General features: G+C 38.3%; 1 protein-coding gene and 1 non-coding gene across 2 annotated transcripts in view; one reads left to right on the top strand and one right to left on the bottom strand.

Annotated features, from left to right (window-relative positions):
* PRKN (parkin RBR E3 ubiquitin protein ligase) overlaps positions 1 to 24,775 on the top strand; it is a 1,108,857-nt gene that overhangs the window by 239,103 nt on the left and 844,979 nt on the right. The gene's annotated exons all lie outside the window — the stretch shown is intronic.
* Positions 18,369 to 18,472, bottom strand: LOC125996819 (U6 spliceosomal RNA). Its single transcript, XR_007491488.1, has one exon. It is a non-coding gene; the product is annotated as a U6 spliceosomal RNA (small nuclear RNA).

Below are 24,775 nucleotides of genomic sequence, written 5' to 3'. Positions count from 1 at the left end.
GCTACAGCCACAGGTCTCAGACTCCAGGAGGAATAAAAAACATAATTTGATTTCTCTCTCTCTCTCTTTCTCTCTCTCTCTCTCTCTCTTTCTCACACAAACACACACACACATTCTCTCTCACTCTCTCTCAGGTGGTGGTTCCTACATATATATATATATATATATATATATATATATATATATATATATATTCTATATCTTTCAGGAATATCTATTATTAATGGATAAGGAATATCTATTATTTTCCTTCTCTATAGCAGTGTGCCAAATTTCTTTTCTCAAAACATTCCTGAACACATTTTTTGGTTGGGTTTATTTTGTTTGTTTTTCAGACTTTAAAGAGAGATATTCTCTTGAGTATGCATGATGCCTCATAATGGGTTTGATTTGCAGTTCCCCACTTCTAAGTGTATTTGAGCTTTTTGTTTTGTTTTGTTTTGGGGTCATACAAACAATGCTCAAGACTTACTCCAGGCTCTGCCTTCAAGGATCACTCCTGGGAAGCTCTGGAAACCTTATGTGATGTGAACTAGGTTGGTCTCATGCAAAACAAGTACCACAGTATTCTTGCTCTAGCTTCATGCATTTGTTTTCATATGCATATTATCTGTATATTTGCTTTGGAGAAGTGACTGTTCTCACTAGTCTTTGATTTTGTTTTGGTATTGTGTGAGTTCTTCATATATTTTGGTCATCAAATACTTCTTGTGTCTGCTGTATAAATATCTTCTTCCTGTTAATAGATTGCATTTGGAGGATTTGGTTAGTGTCTGGGGGGGCTTCCACAGTGCTGCTGAGGAGCCTTGGGGGCCATTGACCATGTCATTGTATGGTCTTGGAGCCTTTGTCTTAATTTACCTTTTGGGATATGATAAGTTTCTGGGCTTTAATTCATTTTCCCCTCATATATATGTATATATATTTTAATATATTTAAGCACCATGATTACAAACATGTTTGTAGTTGGGTTTTATTCATAAGAAGAATATCCCCCTTCTCTAGTGCAACAGTTGCACCATCAGTGCCCCCATTTCCCTCTTCCCCCACCCCCTGCCTATAGAAAAAAATAGAAAAATATAGAAAAATAACTACACTAACAACTATATGACAATGTTAATGAGTGGGCTTTAATTCTTTTCCATTGCTCTGTGCATATATTTTTGATTCAATAACTTTATATATCTTTTATTACTTTAATTATCATTTGATGGTATGAGTTGAAGAAAATTAGAAATTTTGTTTTAATGTTTGTGTTTGTGGGGTGGACAGGGAGAGACTGACTGGTCTTCTGAATTTTCAATCAATTTTAATATAAATTGTTTTATTTCCCTGAAAGATGTTATTAGGATAGTGATAGAGATTGTGTTAAATTTGTAAATTACTATAGGCAATAGTACAATTCAACAATGTTCATTATTTTCATTTCATTTCTTTCTGTTTCTTCCAGTTCTTTTTGAAGATTTATGTTTTTCAGGGTATAGATTTTTTTTTTACTTCTAGTACTGAATTGGCCTCATTGTTTAGCCTATTATAGGAATAGCTTGTAAATGATTTTGTTGCTTTATCTTTCTTCTAATTTATTATCTACCTATAGAAATACAAAACATTTTTGTATATTGATTTTAAATACCACCACTTTATCACCAAATTAATTACTTACTCCAGGCTTTGCCTTCAAGGATCACTCCTGGGAAGCTCTAGGAACCTTATGTGGTGTGAATCAGGTTGGTCTCTCATGCAAAGCAAGTACCACCGTACACTCGCTCTAGCTTCATGAATCCTTTTTACTGGTGAAAAAAGGATATATATCCTTCTATATAGGAATATATATTAATATATTATAGAGATATCCATAAACACATTCCTAAAGACTTCATCAGAAGTGTGTGTATATATGGATATATATGGGCATATATATACACCCATATACAAGTGCCAATAGATTAACTTCTTTTGTACTATTAATTGCTTATGTCTTATTTATTTATTTATTTTTTGGTTTTTGGGTCACACCTGAGAGAGCTCAGGGGTTACTCCTGGCTCCAGGCTCACACTGGCAGGCTCGGGGACCATATGGGATGCTGGGATTTGAACCAATGACCTTCTGCATGAAAGGCAAACAAATGCCTTACCTCCATGCTATCTTTCCAGCACCGATTATGTCTTATTCTTGCTCTGGCTAAGGCTTTCAAAGTTCTGTTGGATATCTGTGATAAAAGTGTCATCATTATCTTTTTCTTAATCTAGGGGGAAAACCTTACTGAGTATGAATGTAGCTGTAGGTCTGAAACATCAGCCTTTGATTATTTAGAAGCATGTTCCTTATTGAAAGTTGATGTCATAAGTAGATTTTAAATCTTATCCAATGCTTTTATCAGCATCTGTTGATATGGCCACATGTCTTCATTTTTCCTTTTGTTGGTGTAGGCTAGACATTCACTTATTTGCTTATGTTCAACCATGTTTAAATCCTATTTGATCATGATGGATGATTCTCTCGGTGTATTGTGTTAGATTTCCCGAGATTTTGATGAGTATTTTTTGCATCAGTGGTTTCAGAAAAAAAAATCAATCTGCAGGTTTCTTTAGTTTTATGCTGACCTTGCCTGGTTTGGGATCAAGGTCATGTTGGTTGGCCTTGCAGAATGTGTTAGAGCACAATTCCTTCTTTGATTTTTTTTTTTTTTTCAGAAAAGTCTTGAGAAGGACGAGTGTTATCTCTTTTTTGAAACTTTGGTAGGTTTTCTTACTAATACTATCGATTTTGGTTTTTTTTTTTTTTAGAGATTTTTAGAGTTCAGAACTTTTGATTATTGTTTTAATCTATATACTATTAAATTAGTACCGGGGAAGGCGTCACTTTCTAAAAATAATAGAAATATAAGCAGGGGATATAGCTCAGCACTGAGCTTTTATTTGTGAGGCCCTGAGTTTGGCTCCTGAAACTGAAACAAAAACAGCAAAAACAAGTTTTTAAAGACATATAATATTTCTGAAAATGTGTGCTATGCAGGATCCTCTGTAATAGGGTAGGGAAAGTTGTTTTTAACTTAATTGTCTGAGCCCTGTGGGGGATAATGGCTCCTTCCCAAATCTCCTTCCATCTCTGGGAGTTGCAAGATCTCAACTATATTTTAACAGGATAACTACTTGCAAACTGCATATTCAGACTTGGAATTCAAATACATATTTGCCACTTATCAGACATTCTAGGTTTGCCTGCATGAAAACGATTTAACGATAAAGGATTTTTTCTTTTTTTCCCATAACACTGTGCCTTTAATTTGTTAACAATCTTATATTTTGTAAATTTATTTATTTATTTATTTTTAATTTTTTATTTAAACAAATTTATTACATACATGATTGTGTTTGTTTCAGTCATGTAAAGAATACCACCCATCACCAGTGCAACATTCCCATCATCAGTGTCCCAAATCTCCCTCCTCCCCACCCAACCCCCGCCTGTACTCTAGACAGGCTTTCTATTTCCCTCGTACATTCTCATTATTAGGATAGTTCGAAATGTAGTTATTTCTCTAACTAAACTCATCCCTGTTTGTGGTGAGCTTCATGAGGTGAGCTGGAACTTCCAGCTCTTTTCTCTTTTGTGTCTGAAAGTTATTATTGCAAGAATGTCTTTCATTTTTCTTAAAACCCATAGATGAGTGAGACCATTCTGCGTCTTTCTCTCTCTCTCTCTGACTTATTTCACTCAGCATAATAGATTCCATGTACATCCATGTATAGGAAAATTTCATGACTTCATCTCTCCTGACAGCAGCATAATATTCCATTGTGTATATGTACCACAGTTTCTTTAGCCATTCATCTGTTGAAGGGTATCTTGGCTGTTTCCAGAGTCTTGCTATAATAAATAGTGCTGCAATGAATATAGGTGTAAGGAAGGGATTTTTGTATTGTATTTTTGTGTTCCTAGAGTATATTCCTAGGAGTGGTATAGCTGGGTCGTATGGGAGCTCAATTTCCAGTTTTTGGAGGAATCTCCATATTGCTTTCCATAAAGATTGAACTAGATGGCATTCCCACCAGTAGTGGATAAGAGTTCCTTTCTCTCCACATCCCCGCCAACACTGCTTGTTCTCATTCTTTGTGATGTGTGCCAATCTCAGGGGTGTGAGGTGGTACCTCATAGTTGTTTTGATTTGCCTCTCCCTGATAATTAGTGATGTGGAGCATTTTTTCATGTGTCTTTTGGCCATTTGTATTTCTTCTTTGTCAGAGTGTCTGTCCATTTCTTCTCCCCATTTTTTGATGGGATTAGAGTACTTCCTAAAAGTTCTCAGCATACAGGGAAAAGCGCTTCTATTCTTCTATTTTGCAGGGGAAAGATACGCGATGATGGTTGTAGTCCAACCTTTCTGTGATGTTCATTCCCCAGAGTATGTAGTGATTCCATCATTATGGTGCTCACTAATATCTGCCCATTGCTTTTCATTAAAACTGAAAAGGAGACAAAGAATCACATGTGACTTAAATTTTTGCCTAAATGCTCACACTATGATTTTTTTTTTTTTTTGGTTTTTGGGCCACACCAGGCAGTGCTCAGGGGTTACTCCTGGCTATCTGCTCAGAAATAGTTCCTGGCAGGCACGGGGGACCTTATGGGACACCGGGATTCAAACCAACCACCTTTGGTCCTGGATCGGCTGCTTGCAAGGCAAACACCGCTGTGCTATCTCTCCAGGCCCACACTATGATTTTTTTTAACTTAGGGATGTAGGCTAGAATTTCCTAACCATTTACAAAATAGGTGGGTAATAAGCAGTTTTTGTGCAATATATTCCTTGGTCTTATAATATTAAAAATTGCTTTCACTCTCTCACTCTCTCTCTGCCTGCATCCTCTATTTCTTTCTTTCTCCCTTCCTCCTCTTTCCCTTTTTTCCCTTTCTCTTTTTCTCTTTTCCTTTATTTCACTTTCCCTCATCTCTTTCTATTCCTCTCTCCTTCTCTCACATTCCCTCTCTCTTCCCTTTTCCTCCCATCCTTTTATGCCTTTTTTCCCCTGTTACTTAATAGTTTTATGAAGAAGAATTCTGAAAAGAACACAAAGCATGAAGAAAAAAAGGAAAGCACAATTCACCTGTAACTTAATCTTCCAAGAAAATGAGTTTGACTTTGTGAGTTGTGGCTTTAAGAGTGCCCACTTCAGGGCTTAATTGCTCCCCAAACTCACTCTGCCCCTCACTAAGCAGTAAGAATCTCACTCACCCTTTACTCCCCTGTGCTTCTTGGCATGTCACATGGGAATAATAGTTGTTGTGGTACATTTGTTATTTATGAAGCTTGATTGTGTTATTTTGTAAGGAAGGCAAAAAATGCCTATGAATCACAGACTTCTACATAGGAAGTGCTCAATCAGTTTGAAGCATTTTATTTTTCATGACTTATTTGGGCATTAGAAATAATGTTACCATGAATATTTGCATTCAAGTTCTACTTTTATTAAGCATATTTTTTATTTTCTTTCAGAAATATCTCAAGGGGTGGAATTACTGAGTCACAGACCTTTGGTTTAATAATGAAGAAATAGTATTCATACAAGAAGAAGTCCAACAATAGAGATTAGAGACTAGGGCCAGGTGGACCAATCATGGGAGGAAGCATGCCACAAAAAGCAGGGGAGTGCAGTTAGGGCAGAGAAAGGGCCATCATGACTATGATAATTGGAAATGATCGAAATGGATACTGAAAGGAGGTAAAATGATGTGGATAATATCCCTTCAGTAGCAATATTGCAAACCATAGTGTCTAAAAGGAAAAATATTAAAAGGAGAGAGAAAAAAAAGAAGTGGAAGAGAGAGAGAGGGAGAAAGAAAACAAGAGAGAAGGAGAAGGAGAAAGGGAGGGAGAGCGAGAGAGGGAGGGAGAGGGAGAGAGAGGAGAAAAATGTCTGCCCCAGAAGCAGGCAGGATGGATGGCAGGTCAGGAGGCAAACTGGTGGTAGGAACTTTACACTGGTGGAGGATGTTGGATATTGTGTGACTGAAATTCAATCATAAAGAACTTTATCACTATGTATCTTATGGTGATTCCATTTATATATAGTAAGTCCAAGTTTCAGAAAGCCTGAAAGTGACAATATCTTATGCATCATCACAATCAGAGAAGGTGTCTAAAACGCTATTTTCTCATTTATTGGCATAAAACAAAATAAGGATAAAGCTCCGCAGGCGCTTGAAAAATCTTCTGAACATTCCTCAGACAATTAAACATGAGTCACTAAACATAATTTCTTCATTGACATACAAGATCTCTGAGCACTTTCATAGGAGGGGCTGGCAAGCAACCAATCTGCAATGAAAAGGGCATAATCTGGTGGCAATTCTGTTCCTCCAGTGATACCCTGCTGCGACTTGCCCACACCCTCTGTAAACCCTGTCTTCCAAAGGGCACCCTCTGGCTGAGTGCTGGAGCAATTGGTGATCTTAAATGCAGGCGGGTGCTCATGAAAGTGGAGCAAACACCTCCTGAATTGGAAAATGGCATTTTAGTTTTTCCATAGGCACTGGGCAATTATTTTCTTTAACTTTTGGCCAATTCTTAGCGTGGCTCCATCCTGGTCTTCCATGGCCTGAGACAGACACCCTGGCATTGTGACATATGATGTGTCCTCTGAATGTGCCAATGGCTGCATAGGACCAGTATGTTATATTTAAAGAACATTATAATGTGGTAAGGAACAGATGTAATTATTCTCTGACCTGAATTCAGGAGGTTCCAGGTTCTCTTGGAAGTTTGAAGGGAAAAAATTCCTACTTTCTACTGGTTCTTGTTATACCACAAACAGAACTACATTTACCATCATTGTCAAACTTATATCCAAAAATTCTTGGGAGTTCCATTGATATTGTTCGCGTCAATTATCCTGCGATGTTTGATTTTCTTCACAGTCTGCATCTGTTTAATTCAAATTATGCACGCATCCCTCTGGACTGTAATTTCCTCCAGCTGTTAAGATAGTGTGGAGCAAAGGATCTACATATTTAAAACAGCTGCTTTACTTAGAGGGTCGCTGTATGTTTGGCTCCGAAAAATAAGACCATATATTTTTCAGACTTTTAAAAAATAATTAAAAAATAATTCTCATTGGTTTATTATTTATGTCAGTGTGTTTTAAAGCATTTTACTCTTTCTTGTATAAAATATAAGGAATATTTTATGTAATGTTATTCCAAATGCTAGTAGAAAACTAATCTGAGTGTTTGGTTTTTTAAAAGTGCAGAGTTATCTTCAGCCAAGTATAAGTCTGTTGGCAAATTATTCAGAATAAGAGTAGAAAAAAAACGTTCATAGATTTGCGAATCTGGTAAATAAACTTTACCTGAGAGAAACAGTGTAGAAAGCCAAATTTTTGAAAATTGATGAATAAGCTGCCTGCAAACTACACACACGAAATATTACTGCCCATAGCAAGTTTAATTGAATTTCTCAAAATGCTTCCCAATAAAATACACTTACTCTACTACTTTTAGGGCATTTAGCTGTGAAAAGGAGAATGAAGCAAATAATTTAGGGAATATTGCTTCCAACTGGAGCCAGGAACATAATTTTTCTCGTGGCACAGAGCAGACTTGATTAGGTAATTAACCATCCTTCCCACCTCTGCGCAAATAGAAGCTTCCGGTCGGTGCTTTGGCTGTTCCCGGAAAACAGCCCTTCAGAACTCTAGTGGCACAGACAGGGCTTAAGGGATTTATTACATCTGGGTGTAGGGAATCGGGCCATCTTCAAGAGCTTTTTCAAATATACCTAATGTAGGAGAAGAGCTAGAATGTGAAAACAGTTACTCTGGACAGTTTTGTGGTTGTTGTTGTTAAAGCACTAAGGAATGAATGTGTAGATCAAGAGTTATGTACAGAAATGATATAACGTACAAGGTAGGCCATTTTGTTTATTTGGCAGGCAAGGGGATGAACCATTACCCACAATCCTCAGGGCTTACTTCTTGCTCTTTGTTCAGGGAATCCTGGAAATGCTAAGGAAACCATAGGTGGTGCTGGGGTTTTAACCTAGTTTGACTGAATGACAAAGCAAGTGTGTTCCAGCCCTCTGGCCCTAAAGAAATATTCTTTTTTTTTTTTTTTTTTTTGGTTGTTTTTCAGCCCTACATCTGGCTATGCTCATGGTTACTCTTGGCTTTGCATTCAGGAATTATTCCTGGCAGTGCTCACGGGACCATATGGAATGCCAGAGATTGAATCCAGGTGGGCTACATGCAAGACAAATGTCTGTACTATTGCTCGGACCCCTAAAAATATATTCTTGGCCAGAAGGCAAATGGTAGTGGTATAGGATGCATTCAGGGACCATTGTCAGAGGGAGGTTGACACTGGTGGTGGGAATGGCCCCAATTCACTGTATATCTGAAATTCAACTATGAAGGACTTTGTCAATCACAATGGATTCAATAAAATGAAATTTAAAAAATTAAAAAAAGGAAATAATTTTGACTAGTATTTCATCATCTCCCAGAAATAAGTGATTGTTTTTGCTATTTTTAGAATCAGATACCCCTTTGTCTTTTTTAATTCAACAATAGAACATTGACTATGATTTCAAGAGTCTGGCAAAATCCTACATTGTCCCGGCAATTATGGAAAATCATGTGCTTTTGGAACATATACCAATTAATTAAATGGGCTTATCTACTGGGTATGCAATTCCAAATGTCTATTATGTTTACAAAATATAATTTTAGACTTTCTGTAATTTTACTGCCTTATTTCTATTGATTGCATTATTTTAAAATGGATTGAATTATCTAATATGATATAGCACTTCCATCTTTTTAAAACATTTATTTTGTGTGAAGGTGCTGTTATACAGTTATTTATAGTTGAGTTTCAAGCACACAATGTCCCAATACCAACAACTCCCCTACACACACACTCACACACACACACACACACACACACACACACACACACACCAACTTGTGGGAACATTGTGCATTATATTAATGGCAGCTCATCCTTTACCTGCCCTTCCTCATCATACAAAGTGGTTCAATATGGGAACAAGACTCAGGGAACAGTATTGGTGCATGTCATGTTGAAGCTGAAACTCCAGAGCAGGAAGCTCAGATCAAGCCCTTCAGCTCACATCTGAAGCTTCAAGTCCATTGAAGTTCCTTCAGCCTGAGGGTCCCACGGACCTTCTCAGGCTCAGAGTGATCTAATGTCACTTCCTCCCAGAATGAAGCCACAGGCAGGGTTGAGATTCACTTCATCAGGCAAGCAACAGAAGGATGTGGCATGATCAGAAGACTTCACCTTTGGCTTAAGTCATATTCTGACCCAAAGCCAGAGAAGAAAAGGAACAACAACATGAGGAGGCATGTTGGAAGGGCACTTAGGCTATATGGGATTTTCTGGCTTTTGTTTTTTAATGAAAAGAGAAAAACTATGTTCAGGCTCAGATTTTGGGAGTCAAGATAGAGATAGTTTGCGTTTTTGCCTTTCTTGGTTTTTCTTCCTTGTTCCTCTGATACCTAGTTGTCTAATTAGTTGCCACCTGATGGTCTCAGTCCCTGCTCTGTTCAGCTGCCCTGGCCTTTGAAAGCTTTCAAGAAGCTCATTTGCCTCCTCACTAGACAGCTCAGCCATGCAGCTGCCTCACCTCCTGCCAGGTGCACCGGAAATTATCTCTGCTGGCAAACTGGGTGCCAGGCGGCTTCTGCTGGGGCTTCAACATTGATAGAATTCCCAGGGAGCAAACACTGAAAAAAAAAATAACCACAGAACTGAAAAAGAAGGCATTTCCACCTCTTCATTTTTACCAATGGTATAACCATGGAATACTAAAAAAAAAATGTTTGGGGTGGATACACCAGCAGGGTTGGATATACCAGCTCAGGTGCATTTCCTGCTCTTCACTCAGGAATCATCCTAGCTTACTTGAGCAACCATATGGGATGTGGGAATCAGACCTGAATCAAATATGTGCAAGGCAAACACCAACCTGCTGCACTATCACTTTGGCTCCAGGAATACCAAAAAAAGTGTTTGAGGGGGCTACATTTGGCAGCACTCAGGAATTACTCCTGGTCTGTGCTCAGAAATTACTCCTAGGAGGCTCAGGAATATATGGGATGCCAGGGATTGAACCCAGTTTGGCTGCATGCAAGGTAAATACTGTACCTGCTGTGCTATTGCTCCAGCTCCTAAAATGCTATTTTTTGCCAGTCATTATTAGAGCTGTGGTTATGTATTTTGACCTAAGCTTTCAAGCAGGTTTTCTCTCCTTGTATTTTTTTTTTACAATGGATTCTCCATATATGTATATTGAAGAAACTTGTGCTTAAGGAATGAAGCATTTAGACATTTTGACATTCTTTCCCTATTACCCTCACATCTGATTTATTGCATTAAAGCATGAAAATATATTGCCAGAAATGAATGTATAAGTCCTGATTAAGAAACCACTAGTCATATATCTCCTGGAAGGTCTTTCATGGAAAACAAATTGACTCACTTTTAAGTCCAAAATGTCTGCAGATTTGTAAACTCTACCTGTGTGGATATAATCAAACTGAATATAATTTGTGTGTTTCCTGTGAAGGATAGCACCCCCAACACACACACACACACACACACACACACACACACACACACACACACACACACGTATTCAGCTTGGCCACTCCAAAGTCCAGAGCCAAATTGGCCAACTAGGCAATTACACTTATTCAGCATTTTTGCTTCAAACCTTTTAGCATGTGATTTTTGGTTCAAATATTTCAATGTTGATATTAGTTGCTATTGTATGTTTGTAGCTAGGGCCATGGCACTGTTGTTAATAGATTCATCTTTCTATTATGATTTGGATAAAACTAAGATTTCATTTTATAAGAAGCTTCTTTCTCTGATTGTTACCTTCCAAATGAGAAACTTAACCTTCTTCACTGTAAACAAACAAACAAAAAAATCTTCACAGGGAGTTCAGTTTTTAAGAGGCCAATATTTATTACATCTAAAGGAGAGGAAATGACACTGAATGAATATCAAGGTTAACAGATTTCAACTACCAATATAGTAAACATTTAATGTATTTTTAAGAGTAACTTAATGGGGACAGGATGGGGTACAGGAAGTGACTTGAGAAGGCTGGCAGAAAAGATGACGCTCCTTAAAATGAAACTAATTTTTTATCATGAATTATATTTTAGAATGTCTTTGATAAATTTTAGTCAGTGAGGGCGACCAGAGATTATTAATATAATTTGATTTTAAAGTAGAAGATTGCATGCATTTTGCTTGGATATTTAAAATGATAGTATCTTTAGTGGATTATTAAATAATAATACTATGCTTTAGCCCCTGTAATTTGTCAGACACGTGGCACAGTTGACAACTGTCATCTTCAGCAGCATTACAGTTTCCCTTGGGGCAAAGAAAAAACTCTAACATCTGTTACATGATGTTAAGCTTGATTAAAAATCCTTATTTCTTTCAGTGTTCTGTGTAAGCACTCCATCTTTTGTATAGAAAGTAGATTTGCTAATGAGTAGCTAATAGTCATTCTGTCTGAAAGCCAAATACACATGTAAAAATTATACTATTTTATGAAGATAGTTTATTTGAATAAGATTCATACTTGAAACACATTTTAAACGACTAGTGTGTTTTTCAATTATTGGTCATTTAATTTTTACCTTTTAAAATGCATCAAAAATAGCCTCCATGACCAAGTAGCATTCGTCTTGGTGATACAAGGATGGTTTAATACATGCAAGTGAATCAATCACATCAATACAAGGACAAATAAAAACCATATGACCATATTCATAGATGCAAAGAAAGCATTTGAAAAAGAAACCCGGCATTCATTCATGATGAAAAACTAATAATATGGGAATTAAAGAAACTTTTCTCAGCCATTTTACCAAAAGCCTGCTGCGAGCCAAATTTTGTTTGCAGTTTTCAGCACCTGCAAACAAATCCTTCGTGGAGTTCGGGAAAAATTCCACGGGAGAAGGTGGGCACGCAGAATGGCGGAAAATATATTGTAAAAATGAATGAAACCACACAGATTGCATGGGGACTTACGTTCAAAGAACGAAGACAAATTTATTTTTTAAGCTGGCAACTTTTAAAAGGTAGAGGCAGGAAGGCAGATGCAAATTCTAGGCATCAAAGAGGCTGGGAGAAGAATGAAGGGACTTTGGCTTAAATTAGCATTTTAAAGAGCTGATGCTGAAGGTGAAAAGGCGGCTTGTAATTAACATGGAAGTTGGAAGAGTGAGGAATGTTTCAGAGTTTCGGGGGGGGGAAAAGTGAAAATTACTTTGTTTTGAGCTAAGTTATGGAAAAACCTGAATTTAGGCGCCAAAGTAGCAAAAATTACAGGGAGCTATTAAGTGGGAGATTTTTTGGCGGGATTAGTACTGTCCTAGAAAGAATTTACTAAGGCCTGATTTCTAATAAAGGTTTAAAATAAAGAGAGAGATAGTTATAGCCAGTATTTAGAATTATTGCCAAACCCTCCACGCAAAGGGTCAAGTGATTTTGACTGCTCTAAGCGGGCCTTTTTGGTAAATAATTCCTTTTCAGGAGAACACTACACTATTTGGTGTGTGTCCTTCCTGAGTGGGGTGTGGCATTTCACCCCCCCTTTTTTTTTCTTTTTTTTTGTATGGGCACCTGGTGGCAATATTAGGCTTTTATGGCTGTGAGCTCAGAATAGCCTTTTGCACACCAGGGACCAAATAGGAGTTCGAATTACTGTTTGCATGCGAGGCAAAACGCCTTACGCATGCTATTTTTTTGTAATAAGTTCAATTAGAAGGAATAGGGACAGTACCAAAAGAGCCAAAAGTTATAAGTATTAATGGAAGGTGGGATTAGGAGTATGATACACTTAGCTAAATAGGGTATAAAGTATATACTATTTTATGAAAATTAAAATATAGGCAGGTTACTATAACAAATAAAAAATTGAGAATGTGCACTGGCACTGAGGAATAAAAAACAAATAAGTAAGATACTATAAGTGAGAGAATTGTAAGGAGATGGAAGATTAAGTAATACTACATTATTAAGAAAAGTTAGAAATAAAGAAGAAGCATAGTCTATGGTGAAAAACTTGAGCTTTTCCTTTATTATCAGGCACAAGACAAGGTTTCCCACTCTCACTATTTCTATTCTACTGGAAGACTTGCCATAGAAATTATCCAAGATAGATATATTAAGGACACTCAACTCAGAAGTCAAACTCATTATTTGCTCACAACCTGCTACTAAGAAAACCCTAAGGACTCTACAAATAAGCTCCTAGAAACACTAGACTTCTATGGTTTAAGGGTATGCAATCAATGCACAGAAATCCATGACAAATAATTAGATGAAGACAGAGAAATTTAAAAATCAATGTCATTACAGTTGTGCCTCAGAAAACTAAATACCTGGGAAAAAACAAACGAGGTGAAAGACTTGTATAGAGAAAACTATAAACCATTACTAAAATAAATTTTAATAAGAGGACACAAGGAAATGGAAAAACATCCCCTGTTTATGGATTAGAAGGATCCACATTGTCAAATGCATTGTTGTTGAAGACGGTATACAGATTTAATGCAGTTTCTCTCTAAAAAATATTCATGACATTTTTCAAGTTGTTGAAATTGAAACGTGTTCAAACTTTTCAATATTATTCAAAAACTCTGAAATTTCTATGGAGTAATATCATTCTTTTTTCCTAAATAACTAAAGCAATCCTAGGGAAAAGAATATGGGAGTCCTCTCTTTCACCAACTTCAAGCTATACTGTAAAGTGGTAATTACTGAAACAATGAGGTATTGTAAGGACAAACTCTTACACAGAACAGAATTGAGAGCCCAGGGCAGATAAATCCTCAGGTATATGGACAGCCAATCTTCAATAAAGGAGCAAATAAAACAAAAGCATGAAGTGCATCAAGGAAAGCCTCTTCAACAAATGATGTTGTGAGAACTGTTTGATCACATGCAAAAAAAAAAAAAAAAAAGGCAGATTCCCTACTAACACCAAATGTAAAATTCAAATGAAATGGATTAAATAAAGACTTTTATATGAGACCTAAATCCATAAATTTTATTGAGAAAACAGCACTACATCAAACTAAGACAGTTCTGCACCAGATAAGAACATGGGAGCAGAGTAAAAGGACACACCACAGGCTGGAAGAGGATATTTGCCCACTACTTATTGTGCAAAGGATTAATATCTAGAATATATAAAACACTGGTAGAACTTTACAGGAAAAAATACAGCTAACTCCTGGGGGAGAGATGAACAGAAACTTCCTCAAAGAAGATAAACAAATTGCCAAAAGGCATATGAAAAAATCCTCTACATAATTTATCATTAGGGAAATACAAACCAAAACATCAATGAGACATCTCACACCCATGAAACTGACACACATCACTCACTCACACACACACACACACACACACACACACACACACACACACACACACACACACACACACACACACACACACACACCATCCAGTATTGGCATGGATGTGGAATTAAGTTATCTACATACACTGTTGGTAGGAATGCGGACTTGTTGGAAAAAAATATGGTCACTACTCAAAAAATAGCAATCTGTTTCCTATATGAGGCCCCTTCTTCCTACCTTCCTTCCTTCCTTCCTTCCTTCCTTCCTTCCTTCCTTCCTTCCTTCCTTCCTTCCTTCCTTCCTTCCTTCCTTCCTTCCTTCCTTCCTTCCCTCCCTCCCTCCCTCCCTCCTTCCCTCCCTTCCTTCCTTCCTTCCCTCCCTCCCTCCCTCCCTCCTTCCCTCCCTCCCTTCCTTCCTTCCTTCCTTCCCTCCCTTCCTTCCTTCCTTCCTTCCCTCCCTCCCTCCCTCCTTCCCTCCCTCCCTCCTTCCCTCCCTCCCTCCTTCCCTCCCTCCTTCCCCCTTCCTTCCTTCCTTCCTCCTTCCTTCCTTCCTTCCTTCCTTCCTTCCTTCCTTCCTTCCTTCCTTCCTTCCTTCCTTCCTTCCTTCCTTCCTTCCTTCCTTCCTTCCTTCCTTCCTCCCTCCCTCCCTCCCTCCCTCCCTTCCTTCCTTCCTTCCTTCTACAAACACTGTTCCAAATCAGTTTCTTACTAATGTCTCTATGTTTAGATCCCTCCAACACAGAGTCTGCCTCCCTCTTGACATGCACCTTTATTTTTTGTTGTTGTTCTTTTTAGGCTCTGTGTTTTACATTGCTGTTACAGATAGAGCCCCATGCAGACTGATTTCTTGTTCCTAATTCTGTCTCCCCATCCTCACCCCTGCCCCAAGTGCCCTACTTCCTACTAAAGACCAATTTTCATGTAGTCTCCTGCCCCAAGTGCCCTACTTCCTACTAAAGACCAATTTTCATGTAGTTTCTGTTGCCTTTGGGTATTGTTATTCCCCACTCTGTGTCTTTATATCCCACCTATGCAAAAGAGCATACTGTTTTTGTCCCTCTCCCTCTGGCTAATTCCACTGGGCACCAGACTTTCCAAATCTATCCTCACAGCAGCCACTTGGAAGCCCATCACTGCTCCTCCAATGGCCACCACTTCTGAATCTGTTTCTGAATTCAGCCTCAGAAGCTTTCCCCTTGGGATTGATTCTGGCCAGGAACTGAGTGTCCCTCCCAGCAGAAGTGGGAAAAGAAAACAAAACTTCCCTGTGGCCAAGGCAGTCCCTGAACTAAGTCATCTCTGACTGGTGAGAAAGGAAGAAAAGCTTTGATTCTTTGTTAGGTGTCTCTGCGGGAGCAGAAAGTCAGCAGGAAGGACTTTCTTTCTGGGGACCCCCCGCAAGCCTGGGTTTCTGAGCTGGGAACAGTCAAGGAAAGTCCTCAAAACAGAATGCCTGAAGGTAAAGCTAATCTATTATTTTCAGTGTTAATGTTATTTTGCTACCCATGCTGAGTCCATGAAAGCTGTTCTATAGAAAACCTTTTCCACCAGTGAAAATAAAATCAGCTTATCTGTTTCTTCCCTGCAACACAGCATGGCTGCAAGTACCCTGTGAAAAGACAATACTGCCCAATTTCACTTGCTCCTGGGACTGAATGCTTGGAAAAGAAGTGGGTCTGACTCAGGGTGGGGTTGATTTTCAATTCTCCTTTGAATTATCTTCCCTAAAAATTGCCATTTAGAGGCCCGGAGAGATAGCACAGCGGCGTTTGCCTTGCAAGCAGCCGATCCAGGACCAAAAAAGGTGGTTGGTTCGAATCCCGGTGTCCCATATGGTCCCCCGTGCCTGCCAGGAGCTATTTCTGAGCAGACAGCCAGGAGTAACCCCTGAGCACTGCCGGGTGTGGCCCAAAAACCAAAAAAAAAAATAAAAAAATTGCCATTTATGTGTGTCCTTTGAACTGCAGTGCACCTGTGAATTTTGCCCTATATTTGTGATGGAAAATCCCAATAGTCTGTGGTCTGATTTGCAAGAAGTAACTATTAAACTAGTAATATGTAAACTAGTATATCTGGCAGAATAGATTTCTGGTGTATAGAAAAATGGATGTTTGAGGGCCAGGAAATAGTAGAGGGATAATGAGTGTGCCTTGCATCTGGCTGAACTGGGTTTAGTCCTTGGTACCATCTATGACCACCCCCGCCCCTCACAACACTGCCATGAGTGATCTCTGAGCACATAAAATAAGCCATGATCACCAGCCAACAGGATTACCAAACCCAACCGAAACAAACAAGAAAGAATCAAAAGTTCTGGACTACAAACATCTCTGGTACTATGCCGTGATTCATCCAGAGTAGGTAGGTGCACGTGGCTTCACCAATACTAATATTACATGGATGCAGCCATGCCCCCCGCCCCAGGCATTGGGTATGAGGTGGCCCTGCCACAGATAGGGGGAAGGGAAAAGTGAAGATGAAACTGATGCTCATCCCCAGCCTTTGAAAGTGAATTATTACCTTTATTTCTGAATACATTTAAAGGAGCCTTTTTGAAGAGAGAATGGGGCAGAGCCAAATAACTGGGTTGGGGCTGGCAGAAAGAAGTGAGAAGAGAGGACAGTCATTCATCTATGGCATAGGGTCCTCAAACTTTTTAAACAGGGGCCCAGTTCACTGTCCCTCAGACCACTGGAGGGTCTGACTATAGTAAAAACAAAACTTAGGAACGAGAGTGCATCCTATACCACCACCCTTTGCCCCCTGGCCTGTCAATATAACAGGCCCATTGTTATAGCTTGGGTCTCTTGATTCTATTGTTGTTGACTTTGGCTTAAATATTTAGTTCTGTCTTTTTTTTTTCTCCACCAATGCACTTAAGTCCACTTGGCCCCTGGCCCCTGTTCTTACTTTTTTCTTCTTAATTTTATAGAAAAAATGCTGAAATATGAGGTAAAACAAACTAATCCATGTCCCAAAGTTCTGTGAAAAAGATGGGAGCCCCTATTTAAAAGATAAAAGCGGGAATGGCAGTTTTTTTGCATGGTGCAACAAAAGTTGGGGAAAATAGAAAAGAAAAAAGGCCTTGGCCTAAAAAGGACAAGGGACACCCTATCCCTACCCATGAAGCATCTTGTCACTTCAACATAGGGCTGTGCAGAAAACAAGATCTTTATTACAGAAGCCTGACTGTGACAGCTGTGACTGAGGAGAATCTTTTCTACAACCGTGAAGAAAGATTTTGGGGTTAGATAACTTAGTATGCCTGGTTGTACTAAGGATAAATCTCAAACCTGGCATTCAGTAATACAAATCTCTCAATAATTTTATCTCATAGCATATTGAGGACATTGTATTGTTGCCTCTTCATAAATCCACATTTTTATGATGTTACTGCTGTGACTTTTGGCAGTTTCTAAAATAGTGTCTTCCAGTAAGTAGTAACTTAAACCTGCCTGAAAATATAGACAATTGGAGGAATATTTGCATATCATCCTTATCTGATAATGGCTGCAAGTTTGTAGCCTTAGTCTTTTACTCATTCCTGACCAATATTAAATATTTTTGTTTATTTTGTTTTAGCCACACCCAATAGTGCTCAGAGCTAACTCCTGGCTCTTTGCTCAGGGTTTATTCCTGGCAGGATTCAGAGGACCTTATGGGGTACTGTGGTTTGAACCTGGGTCAGCTATATGCATTGCAAGTACCTTACCTACTGTACTATCTCTCTGGACTCAATAGTAAATATACATTCAGTGAAGTGTACATGTTCTCAAGATTATATGACTAATTAATAAGGATAGCTGCTGGATGATGAAAGTAGTATATGAACGAAAGTATGTGAAATAGGTACATTGTTCAGAGATCAGTAGAGAATGTAAATATGTATCAATCTATTCATATACATAGAGGTAGAACTCAGCAAAATAAAATTCTTGTTTATTGTGGAATAACATAAAAAATGAAATGTTCCTGATTTTGCACGTCATCCTCATGCTAGGGCCATGCTAACTGTGTATCATTTCAATTTTTAGTGTATGTGCTGCCAAAGTGAGCATGGAATATAAATATGTATTTTAAGTTAGATTTTATACTGCCTACTGTCTCTGCAGAGTGATAAAACTGTAACTTTTATGGTTAACTTTCAACCAGACAAAAATATTGAAATCATCTCTCTTTGTCTATTTTTTTTTTAATGTTGGTTCCAAGATAGAAAAATGTTGATACGACAAAATATTTCCCTGGACAGTCAAAGTATATAACAAGGACTTAAGCTCTAACATTAAAATATTAAGTTATTCACTTAATTTCCCACCTAATTTCCAATTTGGTTATTGTTATTATTTATTTTTTGTTTGGGGGCCACACCAGGCGATGCTTGGTGGTTACTCCTGGCTCTGTACTTAGGAATTCCTCCTGGTGATACTTGGGGCAATGTAGGAAGCTGAGGATGGAACTCAGGTGAGTTGCTGTACTGTCACTCCAACCCCCACCCTAATTTCCAAGTTTGAGTATTTTTCTTAGTAATAATACTACATCATTCACTTAGGGAAATAAAATAAATCCTCCTGCACTATGCCCCAAGTTGTCGACATGATTTAATAGTATATTTTGTAGTCTCTGTGACACTTATTAACTCTTCACTCACAGTTTAATGATCATGATTAACAGGTGGAAAGAATTTTCTTTGTTCTACAACAGTCCCACCACAGTGACAGGGAGATGGCTTTGACTGACACCCTAGAGAATTGACGTTGACACATTCAATCAAGTGGTGAATCAGGGCATTTCTGTTTTAGAATTTAATCGGGAGTGATCCTCAGCGGAAACATCTGCCGTAATGAGCTTGATATTTGCAGTAATAGCTATCAGTTATTTAATGTACATTACTGCGTTTGCTTCCACAAATGCGGGAGGCCAGGTCTGCTGTTATATGAACTGAGCCTCTTTATAGCAGCTTTGTCGAAGACTTAAACTTAAAAAAAAAACTAATAGTTATTAGGATTAGCAGAAGGCCTGTAGCTAGAAACTATCAGGTGTTCCCATCTGAAGCTTAATTTCGGAGTTTTTGAAATTCAAATTAATGTCCTGCAGTTTTTAGCAGAAGCCCAGACACATCTCACAGTTCTTTTTCAGCCAGATCAATATCTTTCTCCCCCACCTCTTTTTTTTCTTTCCTTTAGAAAGGGCTATTTTAAATGAGCACAGACAAGAAAGGAGAGAGACAGGGTACTTGAGATGTGGTATGGATGGATCTTGAGGGTTGGAGAAATGAATACATTTGCAACTAAATTTAATTTAGTTGTCCCTCTAGGGCAGGGGTCTCAAACTCAAGGCCCAAGGGCCATTTCTGGCCCTCCGTACAACATTTTGTGGCCCTGCCCTAGAGGAATCTTTTTTTGTTTTGTTTTGTTTTGTTTTAGTTGTTTGGGTCACACCCCCTAATGTTCAAGGCTTACTACTGACTTTGCACTCAAGGATCACCCCGACTTTGCCTCCTGTGGCCCCCAGGTAAATTGAGTTTGAGACCCCTGCTCTAGGGGCTGATTTTGTTTCTGTTTTAATCATATCAGGTTCTATGGAGAGATCTTGGTCTTCTACATCTCACTTTCTTCTCTCTGTTCTGCTTTGGATCTTTTCAGTCTTAGGAAATCATGTGGATCTCATTGGTTTCACTTGTCCCATTGAATTGTCCCCTGCCTTCATCCAAACCCAGCAACTCCCTAGGACCAGGATTGTTTTTTTTTTAATCCTATTCACCTTCCATCCCTTCTGGGCATCCTGTCTTCAGTACTTAAGCCAGTTCTGCCCTCTTGTGCAAAAAGCCCTCTACTGTATCCTCCCCATCCCTCAGTGTTACTGTGATTTGCAAACAGTCTAACAGTTTCAGACACTCAACGCTTATATTTAAGCACATATATTTATGTGGTGCTGGGGTAGGCACTGGGGACTGAGCTCAAATACCATAGAAGACAGTTATCCCTGAACTCCTGAGCATAAGTTTTAATAGGAACACGGAAAAGATACAAATCCTTCTGTGATTTGTGAAAGACAAAAGCATTCTGTGAAATGCATGCAGAGTTTCAGTGGTGACAAACGCTGCAGTTTAAAAGTACTACATGGGGTTTTAGGAAATGAGGGGTCCCATTTTTCAGTAAGGTGGGCAAGATCCCATGAGAAGGCAATGCACAGCAGAGAGTAGGACTTGTGGCTAGCTGGGCAGGACAGACTCCCCATGGAAGGGACAGCAGACACAGATGTACCAAGCAGAGAGAGGTGCTGAGTTGTAGCTGAGGTCTGATAGGAGTGGGCAGAGATGGGACAGCCCTTCAGGGGTGTAATTTTATGTGTAATTATCACTAAAAATTTTCAGAAGTACCCAATAAATTTTGTTATATTTCCCATGCTCATTACTACTAATAGAATTTTTGGTGTATTTGAGGAATGATTCCTTGATGCATAAAAATATAAGTACTTACTCAGGATTCATTCTTTTTCTTTTCTCTTTTCCTTCTTTTGTCCTTCTTTCCTTCCTTTCATTATTTTTCTTTTCTTTTCTTTTTCTTTTTTTAAATATAATTTTTATTTTAATCATAGTGGCTTACATATCGTTCACAGTAATATTCCAGGTACATATTAATATTGAATCAGGGGAATTCCCACCACCGAATTGTCCTCCTCCCACATCCGCTCCCATCCTGCCTCCCATATCCTCCACTCTCCCCACTGGGGTTGCTAGAATGCGTGGTCCCCTCTGTGTCTAGTTATTACTTAGTGGTCTTGTAACTGTTTGGTCTTGGTGCCTCCATTACTGCCCCCTCTAGTTGGGAGGCAGGACTAGATAGTTTCTCTTCTTTTTCTTTCTTTTCTTTACTTCTGTTCTTTCTTTCTTTCCAACTCTACATATTAGGTAATATAAGCAAGAGGTGAATTAAAAATACTCTGTTATTCTAGGGAGTAATTCTAAGTAAGAGAAAGATTGTTTTCCTCTTAAAAAGATTTTGTTGGAGAAAGAATGGTTGCTCCTCAGGAGTTCAGCACATGGAACAGAAATATGTATTTGTCTAAATCGTCCTTATTACAGGGATAACCACCACCTCAAATATTTTGAAGGTTAACTGAGTGCTCCATGGGATTGTAATAAATTCCCTCAGTCACCACAACCAGACCATCTACATAGCTACTGCCCTGGAAACATTAGCCTTTCTTTTCACTATACTCTTTTCAGAGAAAACATCTGGGCACTCAAAATAAGCCATCACAGTGCATCATAGATAAAAGGCTTCCCTGCAGAAATGATGGCATTTGTGATATAGCCCGTAACTTTATCTCATGAAGCCCCAGTGAAATATAATCATTTTGCTTTTACAAAAGGAACATATTTTGCTTTTGCAAAAGTAACTTACTGAGAGAACTCTCCAAAGTGGGATAAATTCTCTGCCCCTCCCTCCCAATAAAGCCAAGCACAAAAGGGAATGGAAAAGTAGCCCACAGATTTTACTATGGTTATTAAACAATTAAATCCTTTTTTATTTAAAGTTTAAGGGAAAAATCATTTGTATTCCATAGTGCATGTAATTAATTGGACATTATATGATGTGTGTGGCCTATGATAAATGATGAATGTCAGTGGTTTCTTTATGTGATTTAATGCCTCTATGTGGTGGAAAGTTAATGAAGAAGAATCTGAATTCAAGAGCCAATGCCACACTCAAAAGATCCATTAGCTCATTCAGTTCACTTATGTGATTTTATTATTAAAAATCATAAGACAAATTCTTCTATGAAACATCTAGGGACCCTACAGTGATAGCTGGTCTTCAAGGTGACCCTCAAGGATATACACCTACTGGTATCACACCCTGTGTAAGTCCTCTCCCCATAGTTAGGCGGAACCTCACCCAGAAGACCAATGTAATATGGTGGCACGTGTGTGCTCACAAAATCCTTTCAACTTCTGCTTTTTGCCTCTAAGGAATGTCATTCTTTATGTCATTGGATTGTGTAAACAGTCCAGAGAATGTTCCCAGAGGAGAATACCTGAGGCTTTTTCAATCCAGAACCCCACCCACCAGGGTGGGGGAAGGCCTATAATCCAGGTGGACTTTTATATTTCAAAATAAGAGGTTAGGGAAACAAGAATTTGGGGGAAGGATCACTCTATACTAGGCATAAATATGCTAAGAGCAAATACTAGAAAAAAGATTTTTTGAGTGTTTGGTCAACACTGGCCAGTGCTCAGAGGTTACTCCTGGTTCTACACTCAGGAATCATGCCTGGTGGGCTCAGGGGACCATATGGGAAGCCAGAGATTGAACCCAGGTCAGCTGCATGCAACTCAAACACCCTCCCCACTGTACTATTGTTCTAGCCCCAAGAAAACTTTTTTTTAAGGATGTAGGGTATATTACTTTTGTTCTACTAGATCAACCATACAAAGTGATCATACAACCAATAAATGCATGCACTAATCAATAACCGCTAAAAAAAAACCCAGTAAAATGGCAGTATTAGAAAAATTGAAAAGTTAAAATTCATAGAACAATATGTGGAGATATACAGACTATCTACTCCCCATAATGCCTGCTTCATGCACTGTCTAAATTCAAGAGTTGTTGATATTTCTTCCCCCCAAAAGATGTCATGGATTGGCTTTTAAGATTGCACTAAGTTTGGCTTAGTTAACTCTGCTCTAGGTTTCATTCCAGGTGTGAAGGAAGGAAAGAATATGCTGATAACTTGTTTCTGAGCAGGTGCCAGGATGTGCCAGATGGCCGTGTGACAGAAGAGGGGCAGGGTTGTAGTTCAGCTGTCATATATACAAAGTAAGAAAACTAGTTAACATTCTCAGATTGCAGACATTCCAACTGTATTGGAAATTGTCAATTAAACTTCTTTTATTTTCCAGGAAGGGCTGTGGTACTGGTGATTAAACCTGGGTCAGTCTTGTGGATGCAGGGCAAGTGCTTTACCTGATGTGTGATTTCAGGCCCTTATTGTGTCTTTTGTTTGTTTGTTTGTTTGTTTGTTTTCTGATAGCTAAACAGTTTTCATTCTACATCCAAATCCAGGAAGAACACTTTAAAAAAAATATGAGTGAATAGTGAGGTTTTACCAATGTGGTTTTAGAATTCTAGTAGCATTTTTAAAAAAAAAAAAGACTTATCAAATTTAATATTTTGGATCAAAAGAAAAGTAACAGTGGTGCTTATCAAATATTGGATTATGGGGGACTATTCTATGTCTTATAAACATTTTTTTCCTTGAAGTCAGAGGTGAAGGTGTTTGCCTAGCATGCCACTGACTCCAGTTGGATCCTGTACCACTTACATTCTCCCAAATACTGCCAGGAGCAATCCCTGAACACAGAACCAAGAGTAAGCCCTTGAGTATGGCTGGTGTGGCCCTCACAATAAGACCAAAATACCAAAACAAACCAAAACTTTATTTTTTTTTCTTACCTACTGTTTCTGATAGAATCATTTCCTTTGTTTCTGATAGAATCATTTCCTTGTGCTATACATTCTGATACTATTTCTGCTAAACCATCACATTAAATTTTCTCTTGAAAAATTATTTTTTATATATTGTCAACTCTTAAGAGCTAGGATAGTGTATACTCTTCCATTAGGGATCTCCATTAAAAATATAAATGTGTGTTTAAGAAGTATATTTACAAGCAAATTTCTCCCTATCTCTTCATTATTAGGAGAGATAAGTTTAATTTTTTCCAAAAAACAATTGTAAAACTTAAACAAAAGATTCTTGATATCTTTTGGACTCATATATCCTCTTTCCTACAGGATTTCGTTAAATTAAAAGAGGTTTGGGAATTTATAGAAAACACATCATTGAGACTTGGTTTGCTTCCTAATACCCAGCTCTTGAATTAACCGAGCATCATTTGGATAATGATATTACTCTGCTTCCAAAGTGTTGGACATCTGAATCAAAGCAGCAAAGAAATACAGATAAATAGGGTTTTACCAGAGCTGATTTGAATTAGAATTTTGTTTGTTTGGAACTATACCTGGCACCATTCAAAAACTACTTCTACTACTTGGATACCATATTCAGAGCTGAAGATAGAATTAAGGCAAGCCCCTTAACCACTATACTCATTCTCTCTCTCTCTCTCTCTCTCTCTCTCTCTCTCTCTCTCTCTCTCTCTCTCTCTCTCTCTCTCTCTCTCTCTCTCTCCCTCAAGGTTTTCTTAATTAAAATACTAAACAAACTCTCCCCTCTCTAAAGTCATTTGAAGGGATTTCCCGATGAGCAGATATAATTATATCAAGTAATTCCACGTTTCACACCAAACCATATATTGTATATGGGTTTATTGGTTACATTCACTGCTCAGC

This window comes from Suncus etruscus, chromosome 18 (assembly GCF_024139225.1).
Source record: "Suncus etruscus isolate mSunEtr1 chromosome 18, mSunEtr1.pri.cur, whole genome shotgun sequence".
In the NCBI taxonomy this organism is placed as follows: domain Eukaryota; kingdom Metazoa; phylum Chordata; class Mammalia; order Eulipotyphla; family Soricidae; genus Suncus; species Suncus etruscus.
This window is presented reverse-complemented; position numbering and strand designations above follow the sequence as displayed.